Source organism: Zeus faber (genome assembly GCF_960531495.2).
Source record: "Zeus faber genome assembly, chromosome: 2".
NCBI lineage: Eukaryota > Metazoa > Chordata > Actinopteri > Zeiformes > Zeidae > Zeus > Zeus faber.
This window is the reverse complement of record NC_137189.1, coordinates 30351817-30370076: the sequence shown is the minus strand read 5'-3', so window position 1 is coordinate 30370076 and position 18260 is coordinate 30351817. Positions and strand designations below refer to the sequence as shown.

The 18260-nt window shown below is 42.0% G+C and overlaps 1 protein-coding gene across 1 annotated transcript in view; it reads left to right on the top strand.

Annotated features, from left to right (window-relative positions):
* Positions 1-18260, top strand: part of LOC307247723 (dystrophin-like) — a gene marked incomplete at its 3' end in the record, with an annotated part of 162177 nt that overhangs the window by 98084 nt on the left and 45833 nt on the right. The window lies entirely within an intron of this gene.

The following is an 18260-nucleotide window of genomic DNA, read 5'->3' as shown; positions in this document are numbered from 1 at the left end:
ATAGCGGGAAATTGTTATTCTGCAATCACAATAATTAATGCAAATTTCATCAAAACTTTTAACAAAATTGCTGCAACTTTTTCCGCATTTAAAGGGCAAAATCAACAGACCACTTTAACTTGTCATCTCTTCCCCGAGAAGACAGAGCCTACTTAATAGTTCTGGTTTCATTTAGTGCTTACTCTATGTTGAATTGGAAGTTTATTTGATAGATTCTGGAAACCAAGTAAAACCCTGGCTCTTTATATTTAGAAAAAAAAGCCAAATAATGTGTATCATCATAGGAAGCTCGAAATATCACTCTTTCTTCATTAGTTGTACTTAAAAAAAATGTCTTTGACTTGCAATTTTGCCAATTCTTGCAATTTGACTGCAAAAACACACAGTGTTCAGAATTGCATCATAAGTTTTGAGAAAAGTTGCTGCATAATCAAGCATTTTGGGTTGTAACAGACTGTTAGAGCGATTACGCGATTACCTCGGCCTCTGGGAAGGTTGACGATCGAGCTGGATGGAGCCGGATCAATGGCCAGTAGTGCTGCGGCCCTGTGGGTGAGCACCAGGGTCCTCAATTTGATGCGAGCAGAGAAAGTAAGCCAGCGAAAACAGAAGCGACACAGGAGGATTTAGTTTGGTGGAGTCTTCTGGTTGTGTCGTAATCGCCAAGGCAAGACAAGTGCCTGAATCAGAAGGTGCGGTGCTTTTCCTATTATATCTCTCCACCTCTCTCTCTCTCTCTCTCTCTCTCTCTCTCGCTCTCTCTCGCTCTCTCTCTCACTAAAAATCTCTCCCTTTCCATCTCTCGCCTCTGTCCCTGCTTCTGTTATTTTCATTTATTTTCCAGTCTGATTTTCTGAAAGAGAAAATGAGCACAAAAAAGTAAAGGTTGTTGTTTCAGCCCGGCCTCGCTTGCCATTTCCATTGACACCTTGTTTTCTTGTCATCCAACAGTCGCAGAAAGCAAAATAAATAAAGTGGCATTTGCTTTTGTGGCTGCCATTTAGACGCACACGCACACAAACACAAACACAGATATGATTGTAAAAATGGAAAGTATAGTTTTCTGAAAATAATGTTCAACACAACACAGAGTACACGCAACCATTCGTCTTGTAAATGAACAAACGTTTAATTTGATGTTTTTGGCGATTTACCAAATGGAATGCAATCTCATTAAGAGGCGATTTCGCAGATGTTGTTTAATCTACGACTAACCAAATCCTCCTTAAATGAATCCAATGCCTTTCTGAGATGTTGCTTAATTTAAGATGAATGAGTTCTAGATTAGGGAGTCCTAGACTAAAGTAATAAAGGACTAGTCAGCTCCTTCTGTCTGGTCTTGGTCCAGATGATCCATGTTGTCTATTGTCAAGGTTGACCTGGAGGCCCATGTCCTCGATCCAAACATTTGATCAAGCCTTCACTTAGACCTAGATTAGCTCCTATCTTCCTTCTGGAAATGATCTATTAAACCAGCCTATTATTACATACTTTTTTTAAACCACCAGAAAGGTCATCTCAGTTAATCTAGATTAAAAATGTGATTAAGTCTAAGATTAGGCCGAGTCGGTGTCAGCGAAACTGCTCCTTGGTGTGGTTTTTGCATCAACTTTGCTGCTGTCTGTGGCACTCGTCTGTTGCCCTGTAAAACATACATCCCCATGGTGACCGTATAAAACAAATTTAATTGCTTTGGATTGGAACAGGAGTTAAATTGCTTTAAAAGGTGTGCGTGTGTGTGTGTGTGTGTGTGTGTGTGTGTGTGTGTGTGTGTGTGTGTGTGTGTGTGTGTGTGTGTGTGTGGATCAGGAGGTGTGTTTGTGTGTGTGTTTTTGTGCAAGCCTATACCTGCCAAAAAACTTGATTACAAGGGTGCTACGAGTGTGCAGTTGCTATGGCAATGGAGGCTTAGTTTATGTGTGTGTAAAGCTGTTGCTTCACAGTCTGATCTCGGCTCAAAGATTAAAGTCATGAGAAGGGCAGAAAGGATTCCCCTCTCCTCCTCTCTCATCTTTCCTCCTCTCTACCCTTCTTCTCACCTCTATTCATGCGTCTGGCCCATTATTTCTCCTCTCCTCTATCCTCCCCCCTTTCTCTCCCTCTCCCATATACTTTCCTTCCCTGTTTCACGCCCTCTTCTCTCTTCCTATTCGGGGTGGGGGGAAAAAATCGAGAGCATAGTATCGCGATATTTTCCTCACGATCGATACTCGAGTAGGGCGGTGAGATACACACTAATGCAGATACCTAAAAACACTGTTCATGTAAGCTGTTTCGTTTTCACTGCATATTCAAGAAGTTGGCCGTCCACACCGAAATGCCAAAAAACACTTCCATTTCTTTAATACAGATGCGCAGGAAACCTGCAGCAGCAACGGAACTGGTTTACTTTATTTGTAAGCACGAAGTAACAGGGTTGTTGTAATGCAGTGAACATCTTAAGCAATTTCATGTCCAAATCACGAGACAAACGCAACACTGTCAATCCCTGGAAGTACACCACATTCCAAATTATTATGCAAATTGGATTTAAGTGTCATAAACATTTAATTTTTTGTTTTTCAATTAAACCCATGGATGTTATTGTGTCTCAGGGCTCTTTAGATCACTGAAATCAATCTCAGACACCTGTGATAATTAGTTTGCCAGGTGAGCCCAATTAAAGGGAAAACTACTTAAGAAGGACGTTCCACATTATTAAGCAGCCACAGGTTTCAAGCAATATGGGAAAGAAAAAGGTTCTCTCTGCTGCCGAAAAGCCTCAAATAGTGCAATGCTTTGGACAAAGTATGAAAAGATTAGATATTTCACGAAAACTTAAGCGTGAACATCGTACTGTGAAGAGATTTGTGGCTGATTCAGAGCACAGACGGGTTTGTGCAGATAAAGGCATAATGAGGAAGGTTTCTGCCAGACAAATTCATTGGATTAAGAGAGCAGCTGCTAAAATTCCATTACAAAGCAGCAAACAGGTATTTGAGGCTGCTGGTGCCTCTGGAGTCCCACGAACCTCAAGGTGTAGGATCCTCCAGAGGCTTGCAGTTATGCATTAACCTACTATTGGGCCACCCCTAAGCAGTGCTCACAAGCAGAAACGGTTGCAGTGGGCCCAGAAATACATGAAGAATCATTTTCAAACTTGTTGACTGATGAGCACCGTGCAACCCTGGATGGTCCAGATGGATGGAGTAGTGGATGGTTGGTGGATGGCCACCATGTCCCAACAAGGCTGCGACTTCAGCAAGGAGGTGGCGGAGTCATGTTTACATTTACATTTACATTTACATTTAGTCATTTGGCAGACGCTTTTATCCAAAGCGACTTACAAGGGAGAATAACATTCAGCTACATTGCGACAGAGATTAGTGTAACAACAACATTGGTGTAACAATAAATACTGCAAGGTGGTGCAAAGTAATTGTAGATTAGGACAGGAGGTACTCACTGAAGAGCTGGGTCTTCAGGTGCTTCTTGAAGACAGAGAGGGAGGTCCCCGCTCTGGTCATTTTTGGCAGCTCGTTCCACCAACGTGGAACTACAAATGAGAATAGCCTGGATTGCCGTGGCTGTATGGCCGGCAGAGCCAGGCGACGCTCATTTGACGAGCGCAGCATCCGGGGGGCAACATGTGCTCTTACAAGAGCATTTAAGTAGGCGGGAGCATTCCCAACAATCACTCTGTAGGCCAGCATAAGAGACTTGAACTTGATGCGGGCGGCTACAGGTAACCAGTGGAGCTCGATGAGCAGCGGAGTGACATGTGCCCTCTTTGGCTGGTTGAACACCAGTCGCGCCGCCGCATTCTGTATCATCTGAAGTGGCTTCACCGCACAGGCCGGCAAGCCTGTTAAGAGGGCATTGCAGTAGTCGAGACGGGACATCACCAAGGTTTGTACCAGCAGTTGAGTGGCATATTGGGTCAGGTACGGCCTGACTTTTCGGATGTTGAGTAGTGCGAAGCGGCAGGACCGGGAGACTGCGGCAACATGGTCCGAGAATGTCAGTTGGTCATCAATAATGACACCAAGATTCCTTGCAGCCTTGGTAGGAACAAGAGATAGAGAGTCGATTTTAATATCAATGTTGTGATAAATACCTTGTTTGGCCGGGAAGACCAGCAGTTCCGTTTTCGCCAGATTTAGTTGAAGATGATAATCCTTCATCCATGTGGATATGTCAGTGAGACAATCCGAGATCCGCGTCGAGATAGTAGGGTCGTCTGGCGGGAAGGACAGATAGAGTTGAGTATCATCCGCATAGCAGTGATATGTTTTGGGCCGGAATCATGGGGAGAAGGCTGCTAGGCCCCTTTAGGGTCCCCGAAGGTGTGAAAATGACCTCGGCAAAGTATATAGAGTTTCTGACTGACCACTTTCTTCCATGGTACAAAAAGAAGAACCGTGCCTTCTCTAGCAAAATCATCTTCATGCCTGACAATGCACCATCTCATGCTGCAAAGAATACCTCTGTGTCACTGGCTGCTATGGGCATAAAAGGAGAGAAACTCCTGGTGTGGCCCCCATCCTCCCCTGACCTCAACCCTATTGAGAACCTTTGGAGCATCCTCAAGCAAAAGATCGGGTGGGAGAGGGTGGGAGGGTGGGAGGCAGTTTGCATCAAAACAGCCGCTCTGGGAGGCTGTTCTGACATCCTGCAAAGAAATTCAAGCAGAAACTCTCTAAAAACTCACAAGTTCAATGGATGCAAGAATTGTGAAGGTGATATCAAAGAAGGGCTCCTATGTTAACATGTAACCTTGGCCTGTTAAGATGTTTTTGAATGAAATAGCTTTTGATTTCAGTAAATATGACCTGCTAATGCTGCAAATTCAACAAATGACCATTTTCAGTTCTTTACAACCTATAAAATGTTTTGAAACTCTGTTGTGCATAATAATTTGGAACAGTGCATTTTGAGTTTTTTATTTTTGAATAAAATACTGTTGTCATTGGGAGGTTTGTTCAATAACATTCAAATTATAATTATAATTATATTATAATTATATTATTATTAACGGTTGATGACTTGAAAATTATACTGACTGTCATTTGCATCGACTTTTTAGGAAAATCAGAGAAAAATATCATTTGCATAATAATTTGGAACGCGGTGTAAATTCAGGCATTACAGCGGCAACAGCGGTGCAGTCAGCGACCACAATATTCAGACACAATATTGTATGTGTGTGATTCCTAAAGTTGAATTCCTTTTAAATTGCTTGTAAAAATGTCAATAAACGGAACAGTACTGACCACACGTAAACAAACTGGTCGCCGACCGTCGCTCGTGGGTTCCTGACGGACGCGCAAGTTGACGTCACAATGTCGGCGTGCTTCATGTGGACCGAAGACCAAAAGGTAGAAAAACAAACCGTTTTAAACTTTTTACTGCAGTCAGAAGTGCAACAAATGAATAATATATCAACAGTATCGCCTCACAATTCTTGGTGTATTGCAAGACATAAAAAATCAGGATACTATTGTGTCAGGACCCAAGTATCAAAATAAATATGGTATCGTGACATCCCTGGCCATTCCCAGCCCTACTTTCCTTCTCGCCTCCTCCGCTCGTCTCCGCACTCTTCTCAGCGCCTCCACTCTCCTTCCATCTCCCCTCCTCTTCCACCTGGAACTCTCCTTTCTCTTTTCTAATTTTGTGTTATATTTTCCTCACCCTCTTATCTCCCCCATTGCCCCCCCCTCCCTTTTCTTCCCTTTGTGTATCTTTCTCTCTAAATGAGCAGATTTTTTCGTCCCACTGTTTTTTTTATCTGAAATTCTCACCTCTCCTTTTCCTCCACTCTCCCTGTCCACTCTTCCTCTCCTCCTCACCCTCTTTCTACTCCTCTTTTTTTCTAAGCGTCCCGGTCACCAGCAGAACAATCTTCTCTCTGTTGCTATTTCTGCTCCGTCCCTCCTTCCATATTTTCCACCCGTGAGACACTCCAACCGTGATTAACGGCTCTGTTAATCTCCTCTAGTCCCAAAATCAACGACTGCAATCCTTGCTTTGTAATGTAATCAACACTGACAAGACCAAATCGACCTTCTATCCTGTTATGATATTAAATAATAATTATATTCCCTTCTAATTATGACAAACATGTCAAGACTTTTACACTGATGAAGAACATTCCTTTGCAAGGCTGTCTGTATTGTTTGTTATCCAATTACATGCATTCGTTTACTCTTCGAAAGCCGAGGCGACAAAACTAAGCAAACGTGAAGCAATGTGCAATGATAATTATTATCTGAGAAATGTTTTTTTTTTTTTTCTCTTCTGCCAGCTTTTCAGTCTCGAGACGAGATGGAAAACTGTGTAGAGCAGCAAAGCTCGCCTGTTGAGTTCGCCATTAAAGAGTTTGGCGATTACCTGCTCCATGTGCTCCATGTGCATTTGGAGATATTGGATTGGATTTACAGAGGACACAGGCAGACAGAGAGAACGTCATACATAAATACAGACAGGTGAGGGATTAAAGGAAGAACCCACAAGTGTAAAAAAAACAACAAGTGACTTTGTGAGGGCGGCCAGGACACCTTCAATGTTCATGGCTTAGGCTCTTGAATTCTACTGGAGAGGTGGAACAGCATTCTTCCAAAAGATATTCCCTCATTTAGTGATTTGACGATGTTGGTGGAGAGCACTGTCTAACGTGTCGGTCCACAGTCCACCCATAGGTTTCAACTGGGTTGTTATCTGGTGACTGCAACGCCGAAGACCCCCCTCACTGTGCGGGTCAAGCATGCAGAGAGCGAGAGAGAGAGAGAGAGAGAGAGAAAGATCCATCCAAACTCACTGGAGCATAATGAGGAACCGTCCAATATGGCTGCACACACACACACAGTTCCCAGGAGAGTAAGAGAATTTTTCGAAACCGCAGATGGGGGGTAAAGAAAGATTAAGGTGAGCATTAAAAGAAGGACTGAGGGAGGGATGACGGGTAGGAGGAGAGGAGAGAAGCAGGCAAAATAAGAGAAGGAAGCGGAGGAGAATAAAGATGGAGGGATGAAAAGATGAGGGCAGATTAAAATGAGGAAGAGATGTATACATGTGAATCAAAGAGGAGAAAGGAGATTACTGTGATTTTCAAACTTGTTTTTACTCCTTAAAATTTCAAGGAAAAAAAAAATTATAATTTAATTAAAAAGTGAGTGAAATGAGGAAGAATCACTAAAATTTGCTCATTATTATATTTTTTGAAACTCACTTATTATTTAAGACTTTAGAAACTTTAAATAAATTAACAATATATTTCATGATTCAATTTAATTAGTCATGTCAAATCAGTGCTTAAATGTGAAGACCTTAATATACTTAAATATTTAAATTGATGTATATTTAAATACTATTATAATATTTTTTACCGCGTTATTCTCCCAGTGGGTTTCAAAAGATCTAAATTTCAAAAATGTACAGTATATTCAATACATTTTACAATTTCATTTTATAATTATAATAAATATATAATATATATATATATATATAAAATATAATATAATATAAAAATGTATGATATATATACATGATATATATATATGATATATGATATATATACAAATATAAGTCAAAAGGAAAGTGATGGAAATGATGGATAAATGGTCATATTATGATCATTTATCCATCATATTTGTTTGTTATTCTTCCGCCAACTTTTCCTGTAATGTAGTTTTTATGCATTGTTGTATTTTACTATGTGATTTATTTTTGTTAATGTAATGTGAAGTGTCTTTACACACAACCTCGGGTTGTAATTGTCACCTAGAGAGGAAAACTGAAAATTGCAAATGTGGTTTTTCACTTGTTATATCCAAAGAAAATTCCAAATGAATAAGAAAAATTCCAGTCCCCTTTGGTTATCACATGATCTCCTTGTTTGTTTTGTTCCAAGTCAAAAACAGCAGCCTTGAACCTTTATAGTCCATACAAAACAAAAACAATCCCATCTCAGCTCTAGTTACAGTATTAATACCCGACCCTTCACTACCTCTATTTGAGAAAACATATTTACAGATAAAGTGGGAGTAAACAGAGCAGCTTCCCCTGCACCAAAATGAGCGCTGTGACTCATGATACGCCGACGTTTCCCACCGTACTCCCCGCCATCTACTTAATTATTCTCATCACTGCGAGTTTCTTGGAGGAGAATTATGCCTTGTCTTTTGTGCTATCAGACCTCAGAAACCATTGCCCTCCCCTGCCTATCTCTGGCGTATTTTGTAAGTGTCCTGAGCCGCAAAGCCTGCATAGGCTAAAGAGGAATGGGAACAGAGAAAACACCCTGCAAGGCGTGGTCAGACCTCTGTTTGCTCATTTCAACCCTTTATAGACACCATTATGTGCTTTGAAACATGTGGAGTAAAAGTCAAAAGGCTTTAAGTATTTACTTAAATAAATACAGATGCTTGAAAAATGAAGTGACCCAACATGGGGTCCCGACCCCAAGGTTGAGAAGGTCTGTTAGATATTTTCTTAAACGATATTGTTATTTCTCCTTCTCCTCATAACCCACCACTTTTTATTCCTCCAAAGTATATAAAGGACACTATAAATGATGCCCCTCGGCTCATTCCTGTAACCCACTTGGCACAGGTCCCTCCTTTGCCTGGGTGCCTGCAGGAACTGCCCCACGATCATAAAAAAAACCTCTTATGCTTTGTCCTTATGCTTTGTCCAGAATCGTCTCAAATAATATCCCGCTGCTTTACAGCAGCTTCACTCATTATGACTCACTCAATATACTCTTGGCCAGGATCCCTGCACCGGGTTCAGGCGTCAGCCACAACAGACCCCCCCCCCCCCCCCCCCCCCACACACACACACACACACTCATTACTAATATCTCTTGAGCTTGCACGGATCATGTAACATCCCCCTTCATAGATAGTAAACTCAAAATCACACATCTGAAAGCTGAATTTATCACTGTCAGGTGATTTGAGAAACATTAATCCAATTTGCCTTTACAACCTTTTTCAATAGTTCTGAAGCCACTCACTATTTGGGGAAAATGCACAGGTTTTCCTTCCAGCACAACCCTGGTGGAGTCGTGAGTCGTACAGCCCGCAGTGAAAAGTGTAAAAATATATATATAAATTTAATCCATTCTGGCATTAATGGCGTTTATCCATTTACGCCAATCTCAATCAATTGACTGGCAGAGCGATATTTTAGGAAACCAGCTGATGCTTTGTTCATCCTTGACACAAATGGCAGGTTCTCATTACCTATCTGTTCTCCGGTAGCAAGGAAGATCTGCTATAACTTGGCATCCGGTTGGTTTGATCCCCAAACCATTTCACAACGTCATGTTTGGCGCAGGGAACGGGCCGACTGCAATTTCACAAGCTGAGTCACCCGGCCAAATCAAACAGGTAACGAACACATCTAAAACAGAATAATTAATACAATTAAGTTGATTTACAGCAGGAAAGTGCCCGCCAAAGAAACACAATCACAGTCTCCAATCTCCAATTCTCCAGCATGCAACTTGAGAGAGAGTGATAGATATTTAAACTAGATATAAACTCAAATAGATTCAACCAAATGATATCAAATCAAGAACAAAATGACACGGCATTTTGGAACATACAAACCAAATTATAGAAAAAAGAGTCCAGTGCAATGCGGTCCTAAACATACAGTGGTCTCTTGCTCCTTTCTGGAGTCTAACACAGTTATTAAAAACACAATTACAAAACAGAAAAACAAAACTAGGAAAATAATTTGTTTGACAATCCTAAGTCGACCTAACAGCTCATTTCACAGCTACCATTAGTCAAATATCAATCAGTACTTTGAGTTGAAATATTCTAAACCCCACTAGTAAATTTGTCTTTTCTTCTGTCAATACATAAATCCAATTCAAAATCCCCTTAATACTCAGTGATACGGTCACTATGGTTTCCACGGGCCCTTCACAGAATCACAGAAATGTTGGTTTTGACTAATGGCAAATGACAAAAATAATGGTTTGACAACCCTGAATGAGAGTCAGGGAACCGTTTGCGCTGTGGGAGAAATAGTGGAATGAGACGTCCACCCAGCCAGCCATAAAAAAAATAAAGATTTCAGGAGGAGGATAGAATTTGTCAAGAAGCATTCCCGTTTTATTTGAACAATTTACTTCCTTTGTGTACAGCTCACAGTCGGAATCAGAATATTTCACTGGACATATTGGATTTTTTAACAGTCAAAATGATTTGTTCTTTCTTCGACTGTTTCCTCTTAAAAAGTGCAGAGGGGGTTAGACTTCCTGACAACATGCTCTCGAAGGCTGACAGCAAAGAAACCGCCGCTGAGATTCCTCTCACGTTTGGTTGTCGGCTTGGGTCTATTTTACGCAGAAAAGCAAACTTGCTTTTGTGTGTGGGCGTGTATGTTTGTGCCACAATGGAGCATGGAATTGCATCCAAGAATTTAGCATTTTGGTCAGAGGGAATTGAGAGCTCAAGGATGGACAACCCAAATGGACAAGCCACCGGCCAAAGACTGGGAGAGCGAAGTAAATAGACTGAAGAGAGAGAGAGAGAGAGAGAGAGAGAGGGTGGTGGGCGAGTTTTGGCACGACGACCAGTGTTAATTTCACACTCTGGCTTCTCAGCTGTTTTGTCAGCTCTTTGAAATGCAGCCGAAAAGGGTGTGAAAAGAGGGAAGCGGAGAAGAGGAGTGGTACGGGAGAGGGGAGGAATGAGAGGAGAAATGTGCATTGTATGTCTGCCGTGGCTGGCGTGACTCTCACCCGACGCGCCGCCGCATGCTTTGGCCTGCGGCATCTGCCAACAGCACTGTCAAAAAGAACAGAATAAATACAAACAATCCACCTGTCGTTAACAACTACACGTGTCTTTAGCGTGTAGACAGGTGTAGGTGTAAGAAAAAAAAAAAAAAGGGTATGAATCTAATCCTCTCACGGGCTGCATTTACATATACAGAGCTTTTCTAGCCAATAAGGCCACTCAAAGTGCTCTACATGTTACACGCCTCACGTTCACACAAGCATAGCAGCGTCAGCCGTGCAAGGGGACAACTACTACTGGCCTGGCCGGAAACGTTTTTTTATTCAATGCTCCATTGACCAACGGGAACCTCGCCCCACACTGCCAAACTGACACTTCATCTCTAACAGGGCTATCCCCCAAAAAGGAACACGAAGTGTGCGAATGCGTATCAACATTTTTGGGAAAGGGTCACAGAAATGAGTTCACAACTGATATCCGGTGTTCAAGTCATGTTGTTGGCTATGAACTGTATTTCTTCCTGTGAGGTAGCAAAGTTTGTTTTGAGCACTTTGAGCTTGGTGCTTTTAGACCCTTTTAAACAAAGTGCATCGATGGAAAATATCTCATGTAAGGTTCATTAGTTGTGAAAGAGGAAAAAACTATCGCACCGGTATTGCTATCGGCAGATGGTCAGGATTTTGAAATCGGTGTCGGTCCCCAAGCAACGTACAGTACTGTAACCTCGGAGCGATTTGCATCAAGCCCTCAATAAAATACAACCTTTCATGGTTGAAAGTCACTGCTCAGGGTGCAGGACTCTCCTCTTTGTGTGTCAGAGCTCCTCCAAATGGCACGGTAAAATCAGTGATGGGCGGGTGTGAGTTCCCTCAATATTGCTTGCAGAGCAGCGAATAATACTGTGTAGTATCCATTTGGCCCGTATGAGTACCAGAGGGTACTCGTCTGTGACCCAAGTTGCATCACATACATTTTATTTGATATACTGTAGTTCATAATGGTTTTCTCGTCAGGCTGCAGTCGAGTGGAGTTTTTTCACACATCCCTTCATTACAGATAACCTTTAAACGTCTGGAAAGTGACCGAGAAGTGACGGAATACGGCCACTTCAGCGCAAAATAGAACGCTGTGCGGAAGTGTCAAATGTCATATTGAAGTCACAAAATTCCTGCATCCCAAAACCTGGCTATAGGCAGGCACACCAGAAGCAGAGCACATAAGTCATCCGAGTCTGACAAATTAAATCTGACAGCCAAAAATAGTGTCCACTCTCTCCAAGAAACAAAGATTAGCTGGCTCCGTGACAAGAAAGTCACCGCTCTGTCTATGCTTAAGTGTGTGTTTACGTGCGTGTTTGTAAGCTTTGGAGCATTAAGGTAAGTTGGGAGCCGCCCTTTTGTGCGCGCTGGGTGTTTACCTGCGTCTCGTTCTGAGTTTCGGCGCCAGAGAAGCTGCCCGTGGGCGGACGGGTAATTCGGGCGATGTAGAAACGCCCTTAAATCCCGAGAGAGATCTCGCTATAATAAGCTCACGTCACAGTTTCATCTCTGAGTTTGAGAAGTCTCTGGCGAGAGTCCTGCTGCGCAGCGCGGCTCTGAATCGCTGCTCAGGATGAATGGATAGAAAAGTACATACCCATTGGTAATATAAACCTTCGCTGACAGACACCTGTCTCCTTTCATGTCCCTCGCTGTGGACGTTGAGCCTCTCCCTCAAGATTCAAGTTCTGCGGCGGTTAAAAGTAGAACTGTGGAAAATAAAAAGTTGGGGAGTCATTCTTTTGACTTTCCTTCCTCGTGGATGAACTGAGAACTGGGAATCTTTGGTAAAATACTGTTCAGGTGCCTCCCTTTGCCACCACCAGTCTCTCCCTCACTCTCTCTCTCACTCTCTCTGTCCCTGTGGCCCTGGATGGGATCGCGACTCGGTGTTCAAATCGGAGGACGCAGGGTGGCATCGGAAAGCCAGCGTCGTTCATTCACCAAAATGCCCCTCAGAAACCTTCATCGTCTCTTTTCTGCCGTCGGGAAAAAGCAAGACTTCATCATTAAATTTGTCATGTCCGCTTTTATCCCGCAGCTGTGGCTTAGGCACTTGGACAATGACGATGCGCAGGGAGATGCAGACGGAAGATAAACGTGATTTTTCTGCCTCGGCCTCGTTTTGGGGTGGCTGTTTTGTGGAATTAGGATGGTTGGTTTTTATTGGCTTTAGACGGTTGGATTGGGGGGGTGGGGAGGGGGGTGCTCTTTATTTTTTTTTAAAGAAAACTCGGTTTAGCACCTGTTAACACTCACACAGTAGAAACGTTTACACAGCCTACGCAGGCCTAAAGTCAATCAAAGACTAGACATGCGTGCATAATCCGATGTTTATTTTATTCTGTGTTTTTTTCTTTGTTGTGTTTTTTTTAATTTTATTTTTTTGTGAATAATGACGGTATTGTGGCTAGCTTAATTCACTGTGTGGGGATTAAACAGCTTTGCGATTCTCATTTTTCTGGGATGCATTGCCACTGTGTTCTCCTGGAACACAGGAGCTTAACAGTCTCCCCCTGGTTTCCCCTGACCGCTAACTCTAATGCTGCATTCACATGGAGCGCGGTGGACGGGAGATGGCAAACGGCACCTCCTGAACGGCACGGGGGGAGCGAGCGGGGGGGTACCACGGCGAAACGTGAGGATATGTTGCTATGGTGATGTACAAAGACTCAATGAAACATATTCAACTCAATTATTTTGTCCCTGTGAAATGCGGCTTACTATTGGTATTTTATGTTTAGAAATAGTTAATTAGTAAGCTGTTACCCTCCTGCTATTATTCTGAGGAATGCATCCGGAGAGAGCTCTGGAGTGTCAAAAGCCCCGCCCTCTCACCAATTGGAACATCGCAAAGGCAATAGACGCACGCCTACACCAATAGAGAGCGCCATGTTTTAGAAACCATAACGTTTAGTTACACTGCCACATGGGAACTATGTGGGTTTCACATCAACTATGCAACTGTCACATTTTGTTTAGTAAGCGCATGACTTTGAGGCCTGCCCACGGCTTGTCAGGGGCATGTAACTGTGACTGTAGATAGCTGTTGGTAGTACACTCCTATTACTCTATCGAGTTATACTTTTACGCTCCTGGTATTATAGTTTTATTTAGTTACGGGGTATAACCTGGGCTACAATTATTTTTTGTGTTTACAGGGACACAGTCAGAACACCAGCCACCGCCACAATATTCTTTCTCAACGTTTTACGACTGTAAAATGGAACGAAAGTCCACAGAGTCGATAAACAAGTGCGTAAAGTTGCACTCTGCTCCATCAAGTCTCTGAGATCTCTCCACCATTTGTTAGTCCGTCCTCTGTCTCTCCTCCACCCTCCCAGGGCTCGTCTTCTGCTCTGCTTTATCTCTAGTTGTGAAAACAGTTATGACGGAGCCCCGGTCGGTGCAAGGTTTTGTCTTACGGCCAAACAAACACATATAAAGGTCACACTATTGTACGAAACAGTGTAATGACCATGATTGCTCATAGAAGGTAGGTGCTAAATTGGACTTTGGGAGAGCGGTGGACCGTGTTTTAATATTTAGCAACAGATATCAGTTTGATTTTTTTTTTTTTTTTTTTTTTTTTTTTCCCAGTGGTGGAAGAAGCACCACAAAGCAAAGTACCTGTAAAGTGAATTTGAAATTTTGTTCTGAGTTTGTCACACCACAGTTAAAGAGCCCGGCGGCGCCCGGCGGCGCCCGGAGGCACCCACAGGACCGGTGCCAAGACTTGGCATGGGTTCAGGGTCTCCCTGAAGACGCCTTTTACTCCAGGTGTCCATCCCTAAAGCAGCATTTCATCCCAAACTCTGGGCTATTAGCTTAGCTTATTTCACCACTGATGCTCCGATTCCGACCTGGTTTTTATGTAGTGTTGAGGGCGGGGCCATGCCAAGTATGACTGCTCCGCAAGTCGTGATTAGCCCTGCCTAAAAAATCCTGACCGCAAAAATGGTGACAAATGGTCTATCTCCGCAATTCTGTACGACATCGTTGAGCCTTTTCACATGTTTTCAGCAATGACTTTCTAACTATCCATAATGTGTTTAGAAACAAATCACTGAATTAACTTTACAGGGACTTAAAGAACAAATACACACACGCGTCTACCTTGTTGAAGTACAAGTATATTTGTTCTAGCTCTTCAATGTAAGCAAAAGTACTTGTCATATTCAGTAATATAAACAAAGTACTACTGTACCTAAGTGCTCAGCTTATTCTGATTTGTCTTGCTTTTGATAGATATAAATATAGATCCTGATTTAAAGAGTGTACATGTAATTCCATATTTTCAAAACTAAATACATATAAGTATAAATCCTGATTGAAACAATAAAACTAGATAGTTTCTTTGAAACGTGTGTAGTAAAGGTCAAAAGTGTTTGAAACAGAATTGACTTAGCTAAGTACAGATACTTAAACTCTTACTTTCCACCACGTTTCCTTTCATGGAAAGTCAAATATTTGGAAAAATCTCTATAAATCAATCTATCTATCTCTCTCTCTCTCTCTCTCTATCACTCTCTGTCTATCTATCTATCTATCTATCTATCTATCTATCTATCTATCTATCTATCTGTCTGTCTGTCTGTCTGTCTGTCTGTCTGTCTGTCTGTCTGTCTGTCTGTCTGTCTGGAACTAGTGATGTTGATAGTACCGTAAATACACTAATAGTCACAAAACAAAAATATTTAACTGGTGACTGGTGGGACCATGAAATTGAATGGTCGTGGCATCAACCGACGTCCACCCGCAATTTTTACCGCTGTCCATCACCGGTGTCTGCTGTTTATGCCTACAGAGAAAATCGTCTGCAAGCATTTGGGATTGGAAAGGAAACTTTTTTCCCTGAGGTAAAATCACTGCAGGGCGCAACTCCTGACGCTGTGTTGGTCAGAATCAGTGACTTTAATTTAAACTTTGATGATGCCTTGATAATCATTGACCTTCATATATAGATGGTTTATTTAAGGTGTCATAACAAATTTAAGATCTGATTATTTTCATTGAGGCACTGGCAATACTGGACTTTACCTACGTTTGAAAGTTGGGAAATTTTCAGCGGAGTAGGTAATCTGAATCGTGAAAAATCGAATGTAGTATTGGTGAAGACAACGGAGAAATTGGTGCCGCAAGAGACGAGGCGAATAAGACCACCATCTCACTCTGCCGAGTGCAGAATTCAATAAAGAACATAAAATGATAATACAAATAAAAGAAGAAGGCCATTTCTCCTGTTGGGGATGGCAGCAGCTTTAAAAAGGTCCTGTCATGAATCTATTTGGTTTTAATGTGCTTTTACAGAGGCAGTAGCTACGGTAGAGGTCATCTCACAGTTGTGAAGTTACTGTATGCTTAGGTCGTTTTCTCTCTTTGTAACCCATGCTGAATGGTGGGTTGATTGATTGATTGATTATTTAATTTATTTATTCATTGTTGAGAAAAAACACCCTCAACTGATGAAATGTGACAGCGTTGCATTCAATTTTTTTCAACATTTCTCAAACTGGCAAAGAAACATGCTCACCTTAGATTTGAATGGAAACACGATGGTGGAATCTGTATAGAATTGTCCCAGCGGTTCCCAACCTTTTCTGATTTCACGACCCACTTGAAAATGTTCAAAAAATGTTTGCGTCCCAAATCTGACCTCAAGTAACTAGGGCTGAACGAAATTCTAAATTTGAATCGAATTTGAATATTAGAAAAAACAACACCATTCGAATGCGTAAAATGTTCACATATGTGACCCACCACGTAATTAAGGGTCATTTGGCGGCTTTCAAATTTATTTTAATTTTTTCGCACCAATTGAAAGTGGAGAATCAGAGCTTCCAAAAACAAGGTGTCACTTGTGCAAATCGTGCAAATATTTTTAAAGCTATGACTTGTTAATGACAAGGGTGTGGCAAACTGTGTTCCTGAGATAATCACCTCCAAAGTTTCCCCAAGATTTTCTTCATTCAGCAAGCTCCCAGAATGCAAATGGGGCTGGCGGACAAACAAAGCCTCATGGCTAATTAACATACTGCTGAATGGGCCAATCGCAACAACACAACTAATTTTGTTTTTAAAAAAGCTGTTATTTAACAGTAAGAATATACATGTTTTATAAAAGTGGAATTACTTTGGAGTTTAAAAGTACGAACACAACAAAATGTAGAGTCTATCAATAATATGAGTCTCAGAAAATCTGAAATCTGAAAATCTGTCAATTCTTCTTGGCCGTTTAACAATCATGGCACCGTGTGTGTGAAAGCAGTACGATTTAAAGGTTGAATTCTATCAAAACGGTTTCGCATTGTGACTTCACATCACATGGAATATGGATGAATGATCTTCGCCTGGACGGTCCCTTTAAAGGAAACCATCGATCTGCGTTGTTCAGCGCTGTTCCGCTTCTCGGTAAGTGAACTCCGTTTTCCCCATGTAATATAATGGGAATATTTAACTCCACGGTTTTACATTTTTCTAACATTTATAAATCAAACTCGGGATAAAAAAAAAAAACACAAAAGAACACGAATCTGGAAAAATCCCAATTTTCCGTCAAGAAGGGTTTTTTTCAACTTATTTGGCTGCTTCTTGTGATTTTAGAAATGCGCGAGATGGTGGCTTTTGCTGTGGTGGGACACATATGATGAACAATAAAGTTCAATATAAGTTCATCCAGTTTGTTGCACAGTGAAGGCACATTAGAGAGAAATATTTCCGGCAACGGTGCGCAAAGCTGGGTCGGTGGAGAAGCACGAGCGCACAGGCGCGTTTCCCTGTGTGTACAAGGGAGAGTGGAGACCAGAATGTCCAGTAATTCCACTGATGTGGGGATGAACGTGGGAAATAAGCCTGACCATCACCGACGGGGTGGGCCGCGGGGCATTTGCCGCCTGGCTGTGAGACCGCGGGCGAGATTTTTTCAGGAGAGACCTGCGGCCTGCAGCAGAGCAGCAGCAGGAAACAGAGTAAATTAAATACGTCCGCAGTTTTTATCTGCTTTGTTTTGAGTTAGCATTGCTCTCATCGGAGCTGCGGAACCGTGCGTAACGCAAAAAAAATACAGTGAAATGAGTTTGGTTTTGAGTGAGAGCTCAACTCTGTGGGTTGAAAATGTGGTTGATCACTGGATCTAGCCATTGTTCTGCCGTTCTGACCCCCTACAATCTTTTTCAATATTTGTGTTTGACACTTGGAACCTCGTAAAAAGAATTAACTGGAGTAATCGTGTTTATATGCTAAAATGTTGTACATTTGGAGACTTTATGATGGCAGTGATGTCCTCTCCAAATAAGAAAATTACACTTTAATGCATTCCAAAGGGGAAATGGTGTAAATTACTCTAATGGTGTAAATTATTGAAGAAGCACATGTGTGCACTGAGAGAGAAAGGGAGGAACCATCCAAAACTTAAAGAAGCCTAACCCTAACCCTTGAAAACAAACTTCCTTGGTCTCCTTCTGCTCTCTCTCTCTTTGTTCAA